Below are 24,373 nucleotides of genomic sequence, written 5' to 3'. Positions count from 1 at the left end.
AGTCCACAGGCTGATGCTCTGTCCACTGAGCCAAACCAGCCAGGGCTGTTTTTCTTTTTTAAGCAGACTCTAGGCTAGTGTACCAAAATGTCATCAACAGGTGAATCTGGCAGGAAAGTTTATGACTGTTTATTACACTATTCTTTGAAAATTTCTGTATATTTGATATTTTTCAAAATAAGAAATTGTAGAAAAAGAACATTTCTAAAAAGTATATACTGAGGTTGTGGGACAGGGCAAAGGTAGAAGCAGACAACTGTGGAAACTGTAATCTAGGCGAGAGAGGATAGTAACTCTGACCAGGGTGGGTGAAACAGTATAGGAACTCGGGCCTGGTGATGGAAAAATATCGAGTGCCCAGGAAGCCAAGTTAAGACCTGATGGCTAGAAGGATCACAAAAATGTCACCAACCTTCCCTCCCTACTCAAAAATGCAGAGGTAGCTGATTTTATCGCTCTTATAACTGCTTCCTAAACTACTGACCCGCAAGCACAGCCGATCAAGATTTGACCACTATAGGTCCTCCCTAGGGTAGTGGTGATGAGCAGTCCCATCTTGCCCCCACAAGCGCAGGTGCAACACAGTCACCAGGGGACACAGCTGGAGAAGGAAGCCACCCTACTCGGAAATGGAAAATCCTGCAAGCCTGCCTTTTTCAAAACGCCCACCCTTTCAAGTAAGCCCACTTTGCCCCCAGCTGATAAAAGCAGCCAAGCAGAGCCAGCCCCCAAATCAGTTCAGAGGACCTTCCTTTCCTCTGTGCTGCCTCCCTTGTGCTCAAGCATAAGCTTAATAAAATCTGTCTGGCTATTTCTCTGGGGTTTCCTCTCAATTTCTATCTTAAGGAACCCAAGAATCCCAATGCCAGTAACAGTCGCAGTGGAGTTAGTGAGATGTAGCTGGATTCAGGATATATAACAAAGATTGAGGCAAACATTACTAATAGACTAAACATGGAGTGTGACAGAAAGAGAGGAATCGGGAATAATGCCAAGGCTTTTGCGAGGTGGACTGACTATCAACTGAAAAGGGGACGATTCTGGGGAGAAGTAACAGGAATCCAGTTTAGAACATATTGATTTTGAGATGCTAATTCAAAATGGAGCTGTTAAGAAGGCAGTTAGTTACCCACTGAAGTCTAGATTTCAGGAGAAAGGTCTGGCCTAGAGACATAAATTTATCACTCATCAGTAGAGTGCTGATGTTGGATTACATTAAAGTCATGACACTGGATAGACCACCAACGGTGAAGATGATGTCAGGAGCCTATGAAATCACAAGGTGGTGGGCATCAGGGCAGAGAAGAATAAGAGAAAATTTTATAACCTCCGACATCCCAAGGGTGGATAGACCAGCATTTCTTTAAGGAACTGCACGCAGACCCTGAAAAAAGCCCAGACTACTGAAAGGTCTTGCAAGATCTGGTTCCCCCACATTTTAAAAGATATACAGCTAGTCAAAGGGCAGATCCAGAATCCCTGAGATGGGGGATTTAGGGGAACCTAGATTCCACTTAAGCATTCCACAACAGCATTCAAGACCCACAAAAATAATCAAACAACCATCATTCAAGGAAATGCGCCCCCCCAAATTACATGTTTTTTTAAAAGAATTTCTATTACATTTTTTAAAGTAAAGACAAGTAATAAAAACAGATATAGCTATATTTGCATTATCAGTAGCCACTACTTTGAATTCTGCACCCTCCAAAAATCATCTAGTACAACTGTCCCTCCTTTGCTTTATCATTTCTTACAAACGGAGGATCTAGAACTTTTGTGTTATGTAAACTAAACATTACAGCACTGTACTTCAATTCTAACGAAACTGAACACAATGGGACACATTACCTAAATGGAAACGGACTAATAATTATCTAAGAAGGAGCAACAGTTTTTACAAACAATAAATGGATAAGTTTCAGGATATTCGTGAAAAGTCTGAAACTGTACACATTTTGAATGCACATACATATTTCTAGAGCAAAGGTTCAAATATTACACTCTCAATGGACCAATGATCTCAACATCGTTTAAACCCTGAGGTTTAAAAATTAACATTGCTAGAGACCTGAAAACCCAAATAAACCACAAACAAAATGTCAGAATTGAAAAAATTTTAATTTAAAAATGGAATACGCTTTTATTCCTTTCAAAGCAATTACATTGGCAGTAAGAGGGGAAATTTGTCAAGTTCAAGTTATAAGTTCAGAAGATAAAAGTTCTCTAATGAGAACTTGCTTCAAAGAATTTTCTTAACAGAATAAGTACATTTATTCCTGAAAGCTTTAAACCTTAGAGGAACACAAGCCTGGGACCTTAAATTTAAGTTGCTACTGTCAGTTACCAGTGAGGTTAGGAGCTAATTCCCCCTGCTTCATCATTTTATTCCAGGCATTGAAAAGAAAAAGCTTTTAAATGAAAGAAATGTGTAAAACTGAGGAAGGTCCTCAGTTAAATTGGTAAAACATGAACGGAAAGAAGAGGCAGCAATAGGCTTAATCATTATTTTCACCTTGGTTCAGCTTATTCAGTATTCAAAGAAATTCACGCTTTCCTGAATTTAAAAAGCTCCGAATACACTTAACAGCAGACATAAAGGTTGCCTTAAAGCACTGGTTCTCAACCTGTGGGTCGCAAACAATGAAAATACATCCTGCATATCAGATATTTACATTACGATTCATAACACTAGCAAAATTACAGTTATGAAGTAGCAATGAAAATAATTTTATGGTTGGGGGTCACCACAACATGAGGAACTGTATTAAAGGGTCGCGGCATTGGGAAGGTTGAGAACCACTGCCTTAAAGTCTCTTCAGTTCTATACCCAATACCAGATACTTATATTCTTACTATGTGGTAAGAACTGTTCTTAGCACGTTTGTATTAATTCCCTTAATCCATGTGTGTGCAAGTATATTTTTTGTTTTGTCCTTAAGGACTATAGTCAACTTGTCCTTAAAGTCTATGATGTTTGCAAGACTTGAGCTCCCTGGACTGACAAGAATTAGTGGTATCATATCCCCATTATTCCTAAAGGGTCACTTTGGGTTTGATTCAGAAGTGTGACTTCCTCGCCGAAACTGGTTTGGCTCAGTGGATAGAGCGTCGGCCTGCAGACTGAAAGGTCCCAGGTTTGATTCCGGTCAAGGGCATGTACCTTGGTTGTGGGCACATCCCCAGTAGGAGATGTGCATGAGGCAGCTGATCGATGTTTCTAACTCTCTATCTCTCTCCCTTCCTCTCTGTAAAAAATCAATAAAATATATTAAAAAAAAAAAAAAAAGAAGTGTGACTTCCATTAGAGCGTTCAGAGTCCAGAATCCTGGCATCAGAGCTAGCCCAGGTCTGGACTGCAGGTTTTATTGTGGTTCTGTTCAAACTGGGATTGCATCTCTTTCCAGGATAAATATAAGAGTATCATTCCATTCAAAATGTTCTCAAATATTAGATGGACCTGGCAACTAACTTGGTCTCTCCAGCAGAAAAAATGACTTCCAATCTCTATTCTACTCACCATAATGGACAACCTGGTCCTGGCCTAAAAGTAAATCAAAGCTGAAAGAGACTTCGGGACTACCCATTTGGGGACTATGAAGATCTTCACCCAGACCTGACAGAGAATCACTTCCCTCAGGTAATATTTATAAAAGAATGTATAATAATGGAAAGTACTTATTCACAATTTTCAATGGCGGGGGGGGGGGGGGGGGGGGGGAGACACCACAGGATAAAAGAATATATAAGATAGGCGAAAAACCACATACAGCCACTCTAAAAACTGAAAGAAAAAATAGCGAAATTTTTTTTGGGGGGAGGGGGGGTGCCATTCTGTTTTATTTCAGCCCTCAAACAATATAAAGAGGTGAGAACTTCTAATGCTGAACCATGCAAGTAATAATAAAGAAAAAGATAAAATACTAACAACAAAAAGACAACCATTTAAAAGTGTTTCATATTTCACAGCAGTACTAACAAGTGTTTCTGGACAATTGCTTCCAACAACAGGGGTCTGAATGTACCCTTAACACAGCGGTTCTCAACCTGTGGGTCGCGACCCCTTTGGCGGTCGAACGACCCTTTCACAGGAGTCGCCTAAGACCATCCTGCATATCAGATATTTACACTCCAATTCATAACAGTAGCAACATTACAGTTATGAAGTAGCAACGAAAATAATTTTATGGTTGGGTCACAACATGAGGAACTGTATTTAAAGGGCCAGAAGGTTGAGAACCACTGCCTTAACGGAAGAATCAGCACGTTTCCCCTGGTAGTTCACACTTAGTCATTGCATACCACATGCTACACGCACCAGACTTCGGTAAACCACATCTTAAAATGTGTAACAAGGCGCCCGGCTGGTGTGGCTCAGTGCTTGAGTGTCAACCTATGAACCAGGAGATCGCACTTCGATTTCCAGTCAGAGCACATGCCCAGGATGAGGGCTCATCCCCAGGGGGGGCGTGCAGGGGGCCAGCGGTCAATGATTCTCTCTCATCACTGATGTTTCTATCTCTTTCTCCTTTCCTCTCTGAAATCAATAAAACAGTATTTTTAAAAAATGTGTAACAAAGTCCTGTGCATGATCACAACAAAACTAAAACCCAAGGAGTGTGGCAGGAAAGTAAACTCCAATGCTTCCAGTAAGACATCAGGGAAGCACCGCTGCTGGGCCCTTCCTTTTACCAGTTTAAAGAAAACTTCTGATTTACGTTATTCAGCAAACTCAATATTCAGAAGCTTAACCAGCAGGCTCAAGGTAAAATTTATAATACAGGCCACTTCTTTTTGTTTTCTTGGTAAATGTTTTACATAAAACATGAAATCAAATTGTACTTCACTTAAAAACGGAGTATCTCAATAGTAAAAATATGTTTATATTTCTCTTTTTTTAAAAGACATTTAATAACAATACAAGAAGACTGGATTTAACTCCCCACCCCCCGTGCTGCCCTCCCCCCTGGCACAGATATGTCAAGGCAAGGCTCCCGGAGAGGCATGTCCACCTGGCTGTGGGCTGGGGACTTAGGTGAACACACTTCATTCCTGGCTGGGTCAACAGAAAGGCTTCTCTCAGTGATTTTTACTGTAATAACACCAAGTTTACATTAAATAATACTGGAATATGGTGTAATACTGAAATTGCAGGCAGAATAACTTTGCCTGAGGTTCATAAAACCTATGATAATATTGATACTGAAAAACCAATGTATTGGGAAAGTGAACTCAATCCTCCCCATAAAGTCATTTCTATGGAAACTAACTGGCCAGAAGAAAACTAGAGCTTCTAGATAATGAAATAGTAGAGAGTCTTAATTCATCTGGCCAAATGTATCATAAGGTACACATGACAGTGGATGAAGGAGGAAAACATAATTAGCTTAATAAAAAATTATGATAATACATGGAAAGGGTTTTTCAGTTGACCGGAATGCTTGTTCCCCTTAGACTTTTCCTTGTCCAGTATTAGACATTTTCTGTTCCTAATCGGTGTTATTGGTTTAGTATAAATACTTTTGTTCCTTATATGTAAATGATATACTAGATGCAGAAAAACAAAACTTGACAAACAGCAAAAAGACTCGGATCATGGTGGCTCAAAAAATTAGAAATGATCCAGAATACTTTTTAACAAGGACATATAGGATCTGAATGCCTCCCATTTACCTGCCCTTTTTGAATAATAATCATTCGATCTTAAATGCCATTTAAGGTTATGGTCTTGCCCCATCCCCAGTGGTCCACCTGTTCAGCAAGACATGCTGCCACTGAGACATCCTAGGAATGAGCCTTCCTAGCAACGTGGGACTCCATTATCCAACCAAAAGGTTGGTCATCAAGGCATCCTTTGGATTTATGACCAAAAGGGGGATGTGTGGACAAAAGGGGCCACATGCTAACCTGACAAGCTCAGGGGAGGCCTGCATGGCAGTCTTGCAAACTCAGAGACCTGAAGTAACCACAAAGGATGGTCTGAAATTAAACTTTAACTAAAAGCAGTTATGGTAGGCAGTTACGTCCTAGGCCAGTATCTTCACTGACAAGGTCCACCTTTACCGTAACTGAATCTATCTGTCTTTTTGCATCTATGTATGATAACATACCCTGGAAGTGTCTGGGTAACTTGTAACTTCCCTTTTTCTGGAGCCCCTGGGGCACAACCAAATGTGCTGGGTGCCAGGACAGATACCACAAATTCCTTCATTATCAATTGTCCCTGCACCCACATAAGTATGTGTCCATCATTTTACTTTTTATCCAATCCCAGGGGTTTCCCCACTTTGCTTTCTCCCACCTCCTTAATCTATCACCAATGAATTTCATGTAACCCACCTATGTCCCTCCTTTGACTGCAATGTATAAATACAGATGTAACCCACCATTCTCTGGAGCATTATCTCAATTCGTTGAGGTTCTGCTTCCTGGCATATGTAGACAGTTTGGCTCAAATAAACTCACAAAAATTCTTTAAAAGAAAAAAAAAGAAAGAAAGAAAGAAAGCCTTCTCTCTCATGTTCACTGAGCGACCTGCATCCCGAAACAGACTCTCAGTGCCATGTTGATGAACAGGCCTGTGTCCACCATACCTGGGGTCATTTTGATAGCTGTGTTCACTTCACTCCCGTTTGTGGATAAAATTCCTACTATCACTCACCAGGGGACCTGCCTTGTTGCCGCCCTTCTAAGTTCAACCATGCCCCAAACTTCTGAGTCCCAGCGTGGCTCACTGGGACATAAGCCATGGCGATGACCTCCCTGGGGATTCCCTTGTGCCACTGACCCCCCAAGGTTCTTTGAAACTTCCCTAAGTCAGCAATCACGATGAGGGGCTGGCACAGCCCATCACAATCTCCTCCTGGGTCAGGTGGCCCCCACCACCCGTGATGAGACCACCCGTGATGAGATGGAGGTCAGCACCTACTTCATCAGCACCATCGAGGGTGAGGTGGATCTCTGGGTGTCTGTCCAAGTCACTGAGCCGTAAGCCCTACTGCAGGGCGAGCTGATGGGCCTGGAAGGAGGTGGGAACACACAGGCAGTTCTGGTCCTCCTGCTTCACTCTTTGGGCTATCATGCGCAGCATGGGCACTTGCAGAGCAGCTTCCAATTCCCAGCACTTGGTTATTCCTCACGTGACTCTCCACCCCCTGCGGCGGACTCCTGGCCCTGAACATCGTGGAGGGACCGGGCAGACGACCTTTGGACATTGTGGAGGGGCCGGGACGATGCTGCTGGATTTCCTAAAGCTGGTGATTGATTGCCCCAGCGCTGTGAATCCCCGACTGAGCGGCTGCACGTGTGAGCCCAGGACACCCCAACTGTCCCCACCCCCTCCAGACACCACGCCACGCCCCCCACCTGCCACCCCCACCTGTGGGGCAGTGAGGCCAGGACCTGCCTGTAGCAGCGGTTCTCAACCTGTAGGTCGCGACCCCTGAAAATATATCCTGCATATCAGATATTTACATTATGATTCATAACAGTAGCAAAATTACAGTTATGAAGTAGCAATGAAAATAATTTTATGGTTGGGGGTCACCACAACATGAGGAACTGTATTAAAGGGTCGCAGCATTAGGAAGGTTGAGAACCACTATATTAGAGGGTACTGCATCCTGATGCCTGGCTCCAGCCTCAGCTGAATCTCCAGCCTCAGTCACGGTCCTGCCCTGGGTTCTCTGGGTTCTCTGGTAGTCACCCACAGGACTGGTGCCCACCAAACAGAGTGAAATATTGACAATGGTTGTGGCTGAGGATTATGCTTCTAAACTGTTTTCTCTTTATTTTCTATTTTTCTAAATAACCTGGCATTAATCTGTGCTTTTAATGTAGTATTCTCAAATTATGAACTATACACATGAACTGCATAATTAATCTAGATAGGTTAGCTTTATATTAGAGCATATTTGTTTATCCCATATCAAAATGCTACTTCCTAAATAGGATGTCATTCTATAACCATTTTCTGATCATTTCCCCAAATCCTTACTAAAACAAAGCTCTTTGAGCTACATTCTTTCTCCACTTTGTTTTCAATTCCTCCCTGAAAAAATACATATTTAGTTGGAATCAAATTTTTATTTCATAGAGTGTAAAATCATCACTCTGGATTTTAAAACAGCACTATAACCCCACATCTAAAAGACCCCTGGAGTAGTGGGAAACATTTGTTGTATATGCATTTCCTATACCCTATTTTAAGTATTTTCATCCTATTAAAAAAAGTTCATCCTAGGGTATGTACTTCCTATAACCTAGGTTAAGTATTTTCATCTCAAATGTAATATTTGATTGATACATTCAGCAACCAAAATCTATTGTGAGTTTACAGTTTGCAAAGTGAATTTCCAAAAATATCTCACCAACACATTCACACTTAGTTGGCATAGACACATGTGCAATGTTTAACGGAAACAACCCGCCTAAGTCTCACACATGGAGCAGGGCGTCTCTGAGTTTCTCTCTTTCCAGCAAATGTGCTCCATCAGCCATTATGCTTTTTTCCTTCAAAGCATTTCTCTCAGGTCACTGCCACCTGGCTCCCTATTAGACAAGTTAGCATTGAGAAACCACTGTGAAGAAGAGAGAGAGAGAGAGAGAGAGAGAGAGAGAGAGAGAGAATGTATGTAAATACCTCAGTCTGTGACCCTGGCAGTTTCACATTTATTTTTGTCTGTGTTTTATATTTCTTTTTTTTAAATATATTTTCAAATATAAGGATAGGAAATAAGGGAAATGTATAATGAACTCCTATGTACCCATCACTCTGCAATAATTATCAATATTTGTTATTTTTTGTTTTAACTATTCCTCTCCTAACTTTTTAAGGAAGACAGTGAGTGCTGGAATATTTCTAAACAAATCTTAGACATGACCAGAAAACAATACCTCACTAGCAAACTTAAAAGTTGTAAAGTTGCTTGTCTTCTTACACTTAATGATATTTAAAAAAAAAAAAATTTAAGTTAAGATATTGAACTTAATGTCGAGGATAGCTTAAGTTAGAATCAGACTTTCAGAGCTAGAAGGAAACACAGATATCATCTCCTTCCTTGCTATTCTAATTGAGCCAGGGCCAGCAGCATCGGCATTACCCAAAAGCCTGTGAGAAACGCAGAATCTCAGGCCCAGCCCAGACCTACTGAACCAGACTCTGCATTTTAACAGGATCCCCAGGCCATGGCATGTTCATTAAGGTGTGCAAAGCACAGCTGAGAAAACTGAGGCCTAAAGAGGTCAAGCAGCTCTCCCAGTAGCAGTAAAACCCAGAATATCTGAGAACAGGTTTTTCCCTTACATGACACACTGCCTCTCAACAAACCTAATTCCCCTCACAAGACCCTCTTAGGCTCTCACGTCTTTCTGGAAGCTAATTCAATTAACAGGTGAATTTCCCATATGACAATTTTTTTAATTCATGAGAGCCTGACATTTTTCCAAATACTATATTACATGCTGAGCAGACCTGTAAATAAATCAAACCCTTCCTTCTTTGGGTAAAAGGACAGACCTTTTCAGCAAGAAGACCTTCAAGAGGGCCCATTTAGTTAATTAATGGCTATGTATTTTTTTCAAAGGTCAGTACGATAGACTGCATATGCAGAGAATATAGTGTTGGGTGCAGCTGAAAACTTGGGCCTTTTAACACAGGATCAATAAACACTATACTGAAAGCCAAGCTCATTTTCTAATTGTGGCTTCCGTAAGAAAATTCAGAAATGAATTAAAATGTACCGCTGCTCCCATCAGCAATGATAACCAACTCTTGTTACACTAAAAGGGCACTGCCTTTTTTTCTTATTTTTAAAAAAGAAATTATGAGTTTTTAAAGGGAAACTATAAATGAAACCTAAGATTATTAAAATTCACGTAAGAGGCTTCCACTCTTATTTTCAGAAGAGAAATTAATGACACCTGGGAATTACAGAAACGTTGCAGAACACTATTAAGAAACCTACTGTTTATAGAATAGAGATTCTGAATCTTGCGGTGGGGTGTGTTTTCTTAACAACGTACACAGTGGAGGGTTTTTAAAAAATGTCAAAACCAGTAATAGTCCTTCAAGAATACTGGTAGAAGAGCACAGGCACAGCTTTTATGGAGGGCAGTTTGGCAAAATGCAGTAAAAAATAAAATAGTCCTGGCTAGGTGGCTCAACTGGTTGAAACACTGACTCGTGCGCCAAAAGGTTGCTGGTTCGATCCCTGGTAGAGGGTGTGGATGAGTGGCAATCTATCAATTTTCTTTCATATACTGATGTGTGTGTCTCTCTCCCCCCTCCTCTCTCTTTCCCTCTGTCCTTCACTTCCCCTCTCTAAAATCAGTAAAACACATCCTCGGGTGAGGATTAAAAATAATAATAAAATAAAATAAAGTAAAGTAAAATAAAATAAATAAAATAGGCATGCTGCTTGACTCAGTAGTTCCCCCTTAGAAATGTGACCTAAAGAAATAAATTTCAAATGTGTGCAAGGATTTTCCTACTAGAAAGTTCTGTGCAATACTGTTTATAATAAAAAGGTTCCAAATAACCTAAGATCCTAAAGAAAGACAATATGTGAACTAAGGGTGCACCACAAAATAAATGATGTTCTATTAAAAAGATAACACAGATCTAAAATGAAATTATCTCCAAAATATATTGAGGTTTAAAAGTTTAAGACAGTATTTGTATATGTTGAAATCATATTATAATTATTAAGCGATTTAAATTAAAATATTTAAATAATATATTTTCAAGTTACTTATTACATATTAAATAAATAAGTTACCTATTATATGTTGTATCTTTATGTATATGAAATTCATGCACTCAGAGGCGGGGGGGGGGGGGGGGGGCGGTCCCTCATCCTGGATTGTGCCCTCTCAGAAGCCTAGAAGCCCCACACAGGGAGGCCCCACCCACCTGCCCCAGAGCCTCCGGCCAGGGCTCTGCGATGGATTGCCCCTGCAGAGGGAGGCCTGCCCACCCGCTGCAGCCTGCTGGTGTGTGGCCTTGGCCTCCCTCTTTGGGGCAATTGTGGAGCCCCTCCAATTGATCGCCCCGCCAGCCAGTGGCCTGGGCCTCCCTCTACAGGGTGATCATGGGGCGATGGTGGGGCCCCCCACCAATCATATCACACCCGCCTTGGCTAGGCTGGCGCCAGTCGGTGTCATAGTGTGGTATCCAGTCGTTCCACTGTTCAGCTGTTCGGTCGATTTGCATATTACATTTTTATTATTATACATAATAGAGAGATGATGTCCATTAAAATGCATCAGTAGTTATATCTCAACAGCTGGGTTGCTGTTCATTTTTACTTCTTTTATGTTTTCCTGTACTGCTTGAATTTTCCACAAAATCACATGATATATTTACAATCATTTTAAAAATACAATTATATTATTTTTTTAAAACAAAAGTAGAAGTACAAATGCAAGGCTTAGGCAGAATAAGGAAGTTTAGTAATGAAAAAAAAAATAATGAAAGCGAAAAAACCTACCACCTGCGACATTTCAGGTATTTAGGGAAAAGGAGAAATGAGAAGAGCTGAAAGGGTGGGAACAATCTGTAATTTGTTAAAACCAGAGAGATGCTCACCACTTCTGCCACATCAAAAGCAGTGCAGGGGGAAGCTGCTCTTACGTCTACCAACCCCCAAACAAAACCAACCACATAGACTAGACCTAGTTGCTCACTGTCACGATAATCTAGCTCTCGCCATACTGAACACAGAGCCCATTTTAAAGTAATGGGGAAGTATGTCCCAGAGCACAACATTTTATTGTTCTTTTCAGTAATTCCTCATAGAGGACTTTTCTAAATTTTCTTATATGTCATGTACCGATATGGGTCAGAGCTCCCCTGCCTCTTTTCTTTCTCTTGGGCTTAGAGCTGAAGGCGACTGCAGTGGTGACACTTCACAGTAACATGAGCTCTCAGTTTTCCCACCGAAGATTACTGCCATGAAACCGAAAAACAGCAAACTACAAAAACTGAACCCCAGGTTTCTGATACATGAAGACTTATAGTCCTCTGGGGTCCAAAGAGTTTTCCCTGAACTCCTAAAATTTAGATGTGAGATCCAAATAACTTACTTTTCTAGTCTTTTAGTTTGTACCAAATGTCACAACTTTTATTTACAAGGTTTACTCTGACTTACAAATAAAGTTGGGGCTCTCATTAAAACTTGTCTGAACCCAGAGACCCAAGATGGCAGCATAGGTAAATGAGGGTATTCGCCGCCTTCCACAACCACATTAAAATTATAACTAAAATATAGAACAACCATCATTCAGAACCACCTGAAATTGGGCTGAATGGAAGTCCTACAACTAGAGGAGTAAAAAAGAAAGCATACTGAGACTGGTAGGAGGGGCAGAGGCATGGAATGGGTTGGTCCAACACCCGTGTGTGGCGTTTTTTTAATCAGGAGGGATATCTAAGCTGTGGAGGCCTCCCGTGAGGAGTAAGGGGTCCCAGCCCTACACCAGACCCTCAACCCAGGGTTCCAGAACTGGGAAGAGACATCCCATAACTTTGGGGTGTAAAAACCAGTGGGGATTGTGGCTGAGTGACACAGAGGCTGCTGGAGACCAAGGCAGTTCCTCTTAAAGGGCCAGTGCACAAACTTACATGGACTCAATCCCTCTGAGCTCCAGCATTGAGGCAGGAGCTTGGGGAGACAGGATCTAGATTGTCTGACATCATAGCAAGAACTTGGAGGTAGCTTTCTCCAAGATAGGGGTGCTTTCAGGGATCATTGTTCCTATGCTGAGACCTCTTCCTTAGCAGAGCTGACTGGCAGCCATATTTGAGTTTCCATCAGCCTGGTTCAAACTGTTTGCTCCACCTTAGTGATTTCCTGAGACCCCACCCCACCCAATTTGCAGACCCACCCAAGCTGTTTGCAGCAGCTTCTCCATATGAATGGCCTGTCCTGGCTCAGGCTTCAGACTTTCCTAAAATCTCTCAAACAAGCAGCAGCTGGAGTAAGCATGCCCCATACTTATCAATATCAGGCCCAATTATCGGCACTAGCAGCAGCCTGTCTTGCTTCACAGCCTGGCCTAGCTTGACATTTCCATGCTCAAAACAAATAGCAGCCATCTGCAGATCACTCTTTAGCTCCTGCCAGGTGGCCCCAGGCAGTGACAGAGTCCCCAGAAGCAGTGCACCTGGGGTACAGATTCAGACCATACCAGATTACAACTCTACATATCCACAAGTGACACACTCAAGGGGAAGACTCAGTGAGCACTAAAGCCCCACTGATGCAAGACACCATAGTGGTATCTCCTCCACAGCAGTTCTTCCACTTTAGTCACAGCTGGTCTTCACAGCCAATTGGCCTGTAAGTCAATTCCTCCCAGTGACGCCAACAGCAATCAAGGCTCAACTACAACAAGACTGTGTATATAACCCACACAGGGGCGCACCTAGAATGCCCAGCTCAGGTGATTGGGGAGGCTGAGCCACTGGACCCTTCAGTACACCTACTACACTCTATGAATTCTAGGAGACATAGCAGCTCTACCTAAAACATAGAAACAACACAGGGAAGCAGCCAAAATGCAGAGACAAAGAAATATGACACAAATGAAAGAATAGAGAAATCTCCTAAAAAAGAACTAAATGAAATGGAAGCAAATAAAGTCTTAGATACAGAGTTCAAAACAATGGTTATAAGCATGTTCAAGGTTCTTAATGAGAGCTTCAAGGGACTTAGTGAGAATTTCAAGGATTTTAGTGAGAATTTCAAAGACATGAAAAAGGACCAGTCAGAAATTAAGCATACACCAAATGAAATAAAGAATACTTTACAGGAATTCAACAGTAGAGTAGAGGATTCTGAGAATCAAATCAACTATTTGGAATATAAGGAAGCAAAAAACACCCAACCAGAAGAGCAAAAAGAAAAAAGAATTCAAAATATGAAGATATTGTAAGGAGCCTCTGGGACAACTTCAAGTGTACCAACATTCACATTATGTGGGTGCCAGAAGGAGAAGAGAGAGAGCAAGATATTGAAAACCTATTTGAAGAAATAATAACAGAAAATTTCCCCTACCTGGTAACAGAAATAGACTTACAAGTTCAGGAAGTGCAGAGTGTCCCAAACAAGAGGAACTCAAAGAGGCCCACACTAAGACACATCATAATTAAAATGCCAAAGGTTAAAGACAAAGAGAGAATCTTAAAAGTAGCAAGAGAAAAGCAGTTAGTTACCTACAAGGGAGCACCCAGAGGATGTCAGCTGATTTCTCAACAGAAACTCTACAGGGAATGGCAATAAATATTCAAAGTGATGAATAGCAAGGACCTACAATCAAGATTACTCTACCCAGCAAAGCTATCATTTAGAATTGAAGGTTAGATAAAGAACTTCACAGACAAGAATAAGCTAAAGGAGTTCATCACCACCAAACCAGTATTACTAGTAGATGAAATGTTGAAGCATATTCTTTAACAGGAGGAAGAAAGAGGAGGAGGAAGAACAACAAAAGTATGAGCAATAAAATGGCAATAAATACATATCTGTCAATAATTGAATCTAAAAACCAAAATAAATAAACAAAGACGCTAATGAACAAAATAAACTGATGAATGAAATAAAACCAGAGGTATGGAAACATGGAATAGACTGACAAATCTCAGAGGGAAGGGGAGAGGGAAGGGAAGAAATTAATCAAAGAACTTATATGCATACTAGAGGCCCAATGCATGAAATTTGTGTAAGAGTAGGCCTTCCTTCCCCCGGCTGCCGGCACTGGCTTCCCTCTGGCACCCAGGATCTGGGCTTCCCTCCGGCCTCCAGCAGGCACCTGAGACTGGGCTTCCCTCGAAAACCCGGCTTCGTCCAGAAGGTCGTCCGGTCTAATTAGCATATTATGCTTTTATTATTATAGACTAGAGGCCCAGTGCACAAAAATTTGTGCAGTCGGGGGGAGGGGGGGTCCCCCAGCCCAGCCTGTGCCCTCTCACAGTCTGAGACCCCTCGGGAGATAACGACCTGCTGGCTTAGGCCTGCTTCTGGGTGGCAGAGGGCAGGCCCAATCCCTAGGCGCAGCCCCTGGTCAGGCTCAGAGCAGGGTCGATTGGGGAGTTGGGGCTCTGCCCCGTCATGCACAGAGCAGGGCAGATCGGGAGGTTGCGATGCCACCCTCAGTCACGCTCAGGGTAGGGCCCATTGGGGGGTTGGGGCACCGCCCCGTCACACTCAAGGCAGGGTTGATGGGGAGGTTGCAGCGCCACGCCCTGTCACGCACAGAGCAGGGCCGATCAGGGGGTTGGGCGGTGCCCCCTGTCACGCACAGAGCAGGGCCCATCAGGGGTGTTGGGGCTCCGTACCCTGTCACGCACAGAGCAGGGCCGATCAGGGGGTTGAGGAGCTCCTCGCTGTCACTCACAGAGTAGGGCCGATAGGGGAGCTGGGGCACCGCCCCCTGTCACACGCAGAGCAGGGCGGATCAGGGGGTTGGGGCGCTGCACCCTGTCACACTCAGGGCAGGGCCAATGGGGAGGTTATGGCTTTACCCTGTCACACACAGAGCAAGGCCCGTGGAGGGGGGTTGGGGCGCCACCCTCTATCACCCACAGAGCAGGGCCGATCAGGGGGTTGGGGCACCGCCACTGTCACACTTGGGGCAGGGCCAATGGAGAGGTTATGGCTCTACTCTGTCACACACAGAGCAAGGCCCGTGGGGGGGGGGGGGGGGGCGCCACACCCTGTCAAACACAGAGCCGCAGGGCAATCAGGGGATTGGGGAGCTCCCTCCTATCAGGCACAGAGCAGGGCAGATAGGGAGGTTGTGGCCCCGCCCCCTGTAACACACAGAGCCGCAGGGCGATCAGGGGGTTTGGGCGCTGCCCCGTCACGCTGATCCCGGTGCCAGGAGCCTCGCTGCTCCGCTGATCCCGGTGCTGGAAGGCATATTACCCTTTTACTATATAGGATAGAGGCCTGGTGCATGGGTGGGAGCCGGCTGGTTTGCCCTGAAGGGTGTCCTGGATCAGGGTGGGGGTCCCCACTGGGGTGCCTGGCCAGTCTGGGTGAGGGGCTGAGGGCTGTTTTCCGGAAGTGAGTGACTGAAGCTTCTAACTGCTCCTTGTTTTCTTTTTTTTTTTTTTTTATTCTGGGCCAGCTTTAGCTGTGAGGCCTCGCCGCTGAAAACATCAATACAATGTTGCTAAAGCCCGGCTGACTGAAAGCCGGTTTCTGGGGTTTTGTTTATCTTCTTATTTGCAACATAGTACATAGTTGCTTAGAGTTGTAGCTCAGAGGCCGGCAAGTGAGGCGGGGAACGTTGGAGTCCTCCTTCACTGCAGCAAGCAAGCCTCATGTTCGCTTCCAGCTGCCTGGCTGCCGGCCGTCATCTTGGCTGACAGTTAATTTGCATATACTCACTGATTAGCCAATGAAAAGGGTAGCGGTCGTACGCTAATTACCATGTTTCTCTTTTATTAGTGTAGATATGCACTACCTATGGACACAAACAATAGGGCAGTGAAGACCTGGGGCAGGGCATGTATCAGGTGGAGAGGGGCAATGGGGGGGGAAAAAGGTAGACATCTGTAATACTCTCAACAATAAAGAGTATTTTTTAAATTAAAATTAATAAAACTTCTCTGAACCCATTACTCCATCAATAAAACAAGATAACTACTCATACTGATGGAGAAAAATACATTTTGTAGAGTACTCTAAATCAACTCACTGCCTCTAAAGAATTGGCTTAATTATAGCAGTAAAATCCAAACACAAATCAATCTAATAACTAGGAATTGACTACACATCCATTTAGCAACTGGAAGTTTATTTTAGTATTTGAAACTCTAGTTCTTCAAAATGGAAACCTCATAAATACAGTCTGATATTGATTTTTTTTTTTATTAACAAATGCAACTAACACAATTTCATCCCTCCTAAGGAGTGATTTAAGACTCTTCCGACTGCCAATTTATTCAGCATTATTGAAGCATTATCTGTATGGAGAGGAGAAAAGTATGGTTGTCCTTTCAAATATTAGTCATTCAATCACCAAATGCACCTTAATTCAATAGTGAATGTCACTTGAAACAAAAGCTTTAACCACAGGTGAAAAATGAAAAGCAAACTTTCTACCATCCCAGCATTGATAATCCTTATTATTGAAGGAGGGGGGGGAAATCAGTCTCCAACCTATTTTAGGCAAACTTTTCCATTAGTAGAGGAAATTAACTGATAACAAATGAAGCTACTCTCCATAAGTTACTTTCCCTCAACATATCAAATTCAAAGACAAGTCTAGGAATTGGGGACACAGCATGGAAGAAGAGAGGAGAAAGGAGGTCATACTCTCCTAAGCCACATTACAGTTCAGAATCAGCTCCATTAATCTAATTGAAAGTACCAGCAAGGATTTTCCATCAGCTAGATAAGCTACCTCCTATCATTCATTATGATGTATGGCTTACGCATATAATGTTGCTAAAACACAAATATTTTGGCATTATATCAGGCAATGAGAGAAAAAAAACACAAGAAAAATATTTTAAAGCTTAGTATGTTCAACAACTAGTCATTTTCAAAATTCATAATATTAATATATTATTAGCAGTAAGAATATCTTTCTGCCTATATTTTGTTTCAATGTTCAGCTTAATAAAAGGGAAATGGAAATGTAAGACTCTGATAGTACTTACTAATACCTGTTTAGCAAATATATACTTAAAGGTTAATCAAGGAATTAAGCACTTCAAGCCCTGGCCAGATAGCTCAGTGGGTTAGAGTGTTGTTCTGATATGCAAGGTTGAGGGTTGGATCCCTTGTCAGAGCACATACAAGACTCAACTAATGCCTGGCAGGTATGGCTCAGTGGTTGAACATAGGAGCTCAGGGTTTGATTTCTGGTCAGGGCACATGCCAGATTGTGGGCTCAATCCCCAGTAGGGGGCATCAGGAGGTAGCCAATCAGTGACTTTCTCTCATCATTGATGTTTCTCTCTCTCCCTCTCTCTTCCTCTCTCTGAGATCAATAAAACTATATAAAAAAAGGAATCAACCAATGAATGCATAAGTAAGTGGGAAAAAAATCAATGTTTCTTTCTCTCTCTCAAGTCTATAAATTTTTTAAAAATGTTAATTAAAAAAAAAGAACTTCAATGAAATAGTGAAGGAACAAAATCAAAAGATGTGAATCCACCAGGAAAAGGGCCAGGTGTGTGTTCACTCTGATCTTGAGTTTACTACCAAATGAAAAACTCTAAGAATTATATAAGGGAAGGAAAAGGGGAAGAAAAGAGAGATACTCTGAGTGTTGCTGCCCTCCTTCTTTAGTATTCTTTTCCTTACAAAATACTCATAATGTTTCCTCTAAAATGTGTTAAATGTCTTTATTGACCAGTCTTTAGAGTATTTGTGAGCTATTTGTCCCTTTTCCTCTTCTCCATCTACATTCTCTCCCTTGGTGATCTTATCCAGTCTTAAGAACTTAAAAAATGTCTGATTTTTAATTCCTGCTGTCTTTTCTCCTAACTCCAAAGTCATATATCTAATCACTTTTTTTTAATCTTTATTGTTGAAAGTATTACATAGGTCCTCCTTTTCCCCCCATTAACCTCTTCCAGCCCACTCCTATCCTCGCCCCTCCTCCCCAGGCCCTCACCACCCCACTGTCTGTGTCCACAGGTTATGCATATAAGCATACAAGTTCACTGGTTGATCTCTTCCCACCCACCTTCCCCTATCTTGCCTCTGAAGTTCAACAGTCTGTTCATGCTTCTATGACTCTGGGTCTATTTTTGATCATCAGTTTATTTGGTTCATTAGATTCCACATATCTAATCACTTTCTTAACTATGATATCTACTAGGCACCTCAAATTCAGCATGTCCAAAACTGAATTCTATACCACCCTCCCTCCAACCTGTCTTCCCTATTGAAATTGACACAACTGCATTTGTAGTTGTGCTCAATTCCAATCCCCCCACCTTGCTCTCACATTCCACATTTGGTAATAAAATCCTATTGCTTCAATTTTCCAAATATATCCAGAAACTGATCATATCTCACTGTCCATTCTGAGTTGCCACAATCTCTGACCTAGATTACTGCAAGCTTCCTAACGGATCTCCCTGCTTCTACCCTTTTACCCTTCCAATTTAGTCTTTACACAGCTGCCAAATGACCCTTGTAGAGCTAAGTCAGCGATCTCGCCTCTGTTCAAACCCTGAAATGACTCCCCATCTCCCTCAGAGTCAAAACCAAAACCCTTTCAATACTACAAGGCCCTTTTATGATCTGGCCCCTGTGACTCTTCTGCCCTCCCCAAGGGTTATTCCCCCCCCCCCCCACACACACACACACACCCACCCCTTCCCCCTTAGGGTTTAAGTCATCAGACAACCATGGAGGCCCCACTGAAGGCTTTTGTCCAGCCTGTCCTCTTAGCCTGGAAGGCACTTATCCTGAATATCTACTTGGCTAACTTTCCTACTTCCTTTAAACCTTTGTTCCAAGACCACTTTCTCTGTCCACTCTATTTAAAATTTAATAACAGCCCCTTCCTTCGCCACAAAAACAGAAAAGAAAACCCATCTCATCTAGCAAAGACTAGAAGAAATTACTAGAACTAGAGGGAATATATTCCCATAAGAAAGTGGAATAGGAGATTAGCTGAAACCTTTTGTCAAGACCCCAGTAAATGCCGAAACCGGTTTGGCTCAGTGGATAGAGCGTCAGCCTGCGGACTGAAAGGTCCCAGGTTAGACTCTGGTCAAGGGCATGTACCTGGGTTGCGGGCACATCCCCAGTAGGAGATGTGCAGGAGGCAGTTGATCGATGTTTCTAACTCTCTATCTCTCTCCCTTCCTCTCTGTAAAAAAAATCAATAAAATATATTAAAAAAAAAAAAGAAAAAGAAAAAAGACCCCAGTAATGTTTAGGGACTTGAAAAGAGAACTCTATGTGCAAAGGATAAAATAAAGAGATCAGTTACCAAAAAGGAACTATATTCAGAGACCTCATCTGGGTAACAAATATACAGTTGTTACACACTAATATAAGAGTCTCAGGGGAAAACAAAACAATGTAAAAAATAGCAAAGCATTTCCTTACCCACACATGGAAAAAGAGAAACAGCAAGGAAAAATATCCCAATTCCAGGTATACGCAAATAAACAATTTCTGCTCCATATAGCTGTCCCAGTTTGTCTCTAAGAAAAGAGGCTTACCTGACATGATGCTGTTTTAAAATCAAGAACAAAACAAAAACAAAAAAAATCATGATTTTGAAATCTGATTAGCCAACATCTAACTTCCTAAATTTATAGCTTCAGTTTTCAAAAAGGATACCTAAAACTCCAATTTGTTTAGGAAAAGTTAAAGAGACAAACAGAAAAAGTTGCCATTTCAAAGGGGAATGCAAAATCAACAATTTATTCAAACATGTAATGGAGTGTCTCCTATTGGTCAGGCCTATGATAGGACCTGACAGGACCTCAAGAGTGTAGTGACTGCAGTCAAACTGAGTCACAAATATCAAACACATCGGCTTTTTCTTTTCTTTTCAATATACTTATCAGTTATATTGATAATGGCTACATATTCTGGAAGTTTTCCTGTTCAAACTATATACCATGAGCATCTATTATGTGCATGGCTGAGAGGTTAGAAAGGTGAACAATAGGTTATATTTATTGTTTCCTATGTACCCCAGACACTACATATTCTCTCATTTATCAATCCAGCAACTTCACAAGTTAAAAGCATCCCTCCTTCAGAGATGATAAGCTAGGGCTCAGAAAGTTTAAAAGGCAAAACTGGAAAGTGGTAGATTTAATCTGAGGCACTTTTTTTCCCCCTATATATTTCTTTATTGATTTCAGAGAGGAAGGGAGAGGGAGAGATAGAGAATCATTGATCGGCTGCCTCCTGCACGTCCCGAGCCCGCAACCCAGGCATGTGCCCTTGGCCAGAATTGAGCCCGGGACCCTTCAGTTCGCAGGCCAATGCTCTATCCACTGAGCCATACCGGCCAGAGCAATCTGAGGCACTTTAGAAACTCCAGAATCCTGCTTTTAACTACTATGCTAAATGGTTTTGTTCAAGTAACCTCAAGTCTAGAGGACAGAGAGAGGTGCTTAGAATAATGTTAATTCACAGAGCCAGCCCCACCTCCTTAGTACCCAAAAGTCTACCTGATAAATAAAAATGGTAAATTAAGTACCCACAGGTAAAAAGTGCACACATTTTATATTACAGAATTACTCCCCAAAGGACAAATTTAATTTTAAATAAATAAATGGCTTGTGGTGTATGATCTAGGTCCGTGGTCGGCAAACTGCGGCTCGCGAGCCACATGCGGCTCTTTGGCCCCTTGAGTGTCGCTCTTCCTAAGCCTTAGGAATACCCTAATTAAGTTAATAACAATGTACCTACCTATATAGTTTAAGTTTAAAAAATTTGGCTCTCAAAAGAAATTTCAATCGTTGTACTGTTGATATTTAGCTCTGTTGACTAATGAGTTTGCCGACCACTGATCTAGGTAATGATAGCAATTTTATAAGAAAAATAAAATGAATGAAAATAATAGACCAATGGACCAGAAACTGATCATATCTCACTGTCCATTCTGAGTTGCCACAATCTCTGACCTAGCAACTAATGGACCAATTCCCAGCTCCTTCCTTTCTACTCTAAAAAAGCTGCTCTGTAATACCTTAATTTAATTACTTCAATGACAAGACTTCTAATTCTGTCCAACTCATCTCTTCCTAATACATGGGGACAGTCAGGTGACTTGTAGTACAGCACAAAACTAAATACCACTTTAAGTATTTACCTAGAAAGTGTGTCTGTGTGTGTGCATCGTGGGTTTTGTGTGTGTGTGTGTGTGTGTTTACAAATTCTGAATACTTATCTAGAACAGGCTTCCTTCTGCCTCTGAGTAAAACTCCTTTTTGCACATTAGCCACAAAAGCTTCCTAAGACAGATGGGCAGCCTGCAAGGCCTTCAAATCCTTTGTTTAAAAGGTGGCAAATACAGTCAGCCAGGTTTCTGGGAAGCACTGACCCCAATAAAGCCATTATGTTTCTTCATCTTGTAAAACCAGAGCAGACAAAGGAGCCAAAAGCTAAAAGAAGAGGAACCAAAGGAAGATCAGACTTACACATTAAAATCCGTATCATAAAAATCTGTGACACAAACCGGCCCTACTCTTCCAACACTACTGTGACAATGTAAGACTGCAAAAATGGAAAGACTGACCCCACTCTGTTTTTAAAATCTTAATCTATCATTCAGTTACGATAAAAAAAAAATCTCGGCAGTTGGTATGAACACAAACTGCCAACCTCCTTTTAAAAAAAAGAGGGTTCTCTTCCCAAGTGAACAGGGAGCTAATGAAAGAAAATCAGATTTGAACACTGAAGACATTCCTAACGGTGCAAAGTTTCTTCTCAAATATAAAGTGGGAATAACTAGGTGAATCTCAAATTACTATTCAGTGAAAAAGCGGTCTCATGAGCTTCTACCTAAATTTACCACCAATTTTCAAAACTCCTGGTTCTGAATGCTAAGTAATAATCCTAGTATCTATGATCTGAAGTAAAGAAGTTAATTTTAAAATATAAAAGGATCATTTATGATCTCCCTTGATCTACATATTAAATGATTTCAAGAAATCTCTGAGAAAATAAAAAGAAACTAGTGCCTTTTAGTTAATTTTATAAATAAAAAACTTTAAGTTTACTAATCTTATGCTCTCTAAATCAAAAATAAAATTTCTTGAATGAAAATGAAAGGTACTGCTTAATGATCAGAGGAATTCGTAATTCAGAGATGTTTAAAGTATTATAGTTACTTTTTAAAAAAATATATTTTATTGATTTTTTACAGAGAGCAAGGGAGAGGGATAGAGAGTTAGAAACATCGATGAGAGAGAAACATCAAACAGCTGCCTCCTGCACACCCCCTACTGGGGATGTGCCCGCAACCAAGGTACATGCCCTTGAGCGGAATCGAACCTGGGACCCTTCAGTCCACAGGCGGTGCTCTATCCACTGAGCCAAACCAGTTAGGGCTATTATAGTTACTTTTAAAGCATAATGAACTATAGTGGGATGGATTACTTCAGCCATTGCTTGTTCTCAAATCTTTTTTTTTTTTTAAATATATTTTATTGACTTTTTACAGAGAGGAAGGGAGAGAGATAGAGAGTTAGAAACATTGTTCTCAAATCTTATATACTGATTTGCCCCATCCCTTAGTTTGCAAGAGAATTTCTGAGTATGCACAAACTTTTCCTGGTCTTTTCTTTATTGATTACATCCATAGACACAAGGAAGCAAAACAAGGACAACCCACTGCAACTCCAGATTGGCTACCGGACAACGAGAGTATGTGAGGATCTAATGGAAACAAGGCAGGGACTGTTGGAGCCCATGAATATTTCAGCAGAATAATGAAAAAGTGTGCCAGATGGGTTCGCTTGCAGCTGGCTAACAACTAAATTTCTGACCAAAGCCAAAAGCTTCCTTACATAATTTATCAAGCACTTTTCAGTTCATTCTTCTTTTATTCATTTTCCTTTTTCAAAGAGCAACATCACCCTAACTTCTCTTTCAAAGTGGGACTTTTATTTTTTAAAAACGTTCTTAAAAGAAAAAGAACACCTGTGTGCCATAAACTGCTGAATCTGAAGCATGAATCCAGGTGTTAATACTGAAGCAAAAATGGACAAAGGAAGTGCTACAAATGCCTAACCACTCTTTTTAAACAAAGTAGTTTAAAATAAACACTAATTGCCAAGGGTTAGCAACAGCACAAATACAAATCAACTCTGCTTATGAAGGCCCACCCTTCCCACAGCACACTGGTCTCTGCCTACCTCTGCACTCATCTGCCAACTTCCTACCCGATATTCCAGACACAAAAGCAGCTGAGTTCACCTGTATTCTCGAGTTCTTTCAGCAATGAAAATAATAATCATGTAACACTCTGGAGCACTACTATGTGCAGGCACTGTTCTAGGCATGTGACCAGCAAATCCCAAGAGGAGTTAGAGTTCTAACATTATTAGGTAGAGAGCCTTTAAGTAACGTGCCCAAAGCAACCCAGCTTCAGAGCCTGCACTCACACTCGGTGACACTGCCTCTCTAAAACAAATCTGTGTTATTCATTCAAGTACAGATTGCATCGAAACCCTGCACACTACCAGAGTTTGGGTATATTCTATTTAAAATCATTGCTAAAGACTGTAAGTCCTAAATCAGAGGTTTAAAAGCTTTAACACTGCACCCCCACCGGGTGGCTCAGCTGGTTGGAGCACTGACCCATGCACCAAAAGGCTGCGGACTCGATTCCCAGGGTCAGGGCACATAACTAGGTTGCAGGTTCAATTTCC

General features: G+C 41.7%; 1 protein-coding gene and 1 pseudogene across 3 annotated transcripts in view; both read right to left on the bottom strand.

Moving 5' to 3' along the window:
- DENND5B (DENN domain containing 5B) overlaps positions 1-24,373 on the bottom strand; it is a 169,699-nt gene that overhangs the window by 124,231 nt on the left and 21,095 nt on the right. The window lies entirely within an intron of this gene.
- Positions 6,430-7,181, bottom strand: LOC139005350 (ribose-5-phosphate isomerase pseudogene; annotated as a pseudogene).

The sequence above is a fragment of the Myotis yumanensis genome, unplaced genomic scaffold (genome assembly GCF_028538775.1).
Source record: "Myotis yumanensis isolate MYYU_CA2020_CCGP unplaced genomic scaffold, mMyoYum1.0.hap1 SCAF_3, whole genome shotgun sequence".
In the NCBI taxonomy this organism is placed as follows: domain Eukaryota; kingdom Metazoa; phylum Chordata; class Mammalia; order Chiroptera; family Vespertilionidae; genus Myotis; species Myotis yumanensis.
Note: the sequence above shows the minus strand (reverse complement) of the source record. Positions and strands in the feature narration are given on the sequence as shown.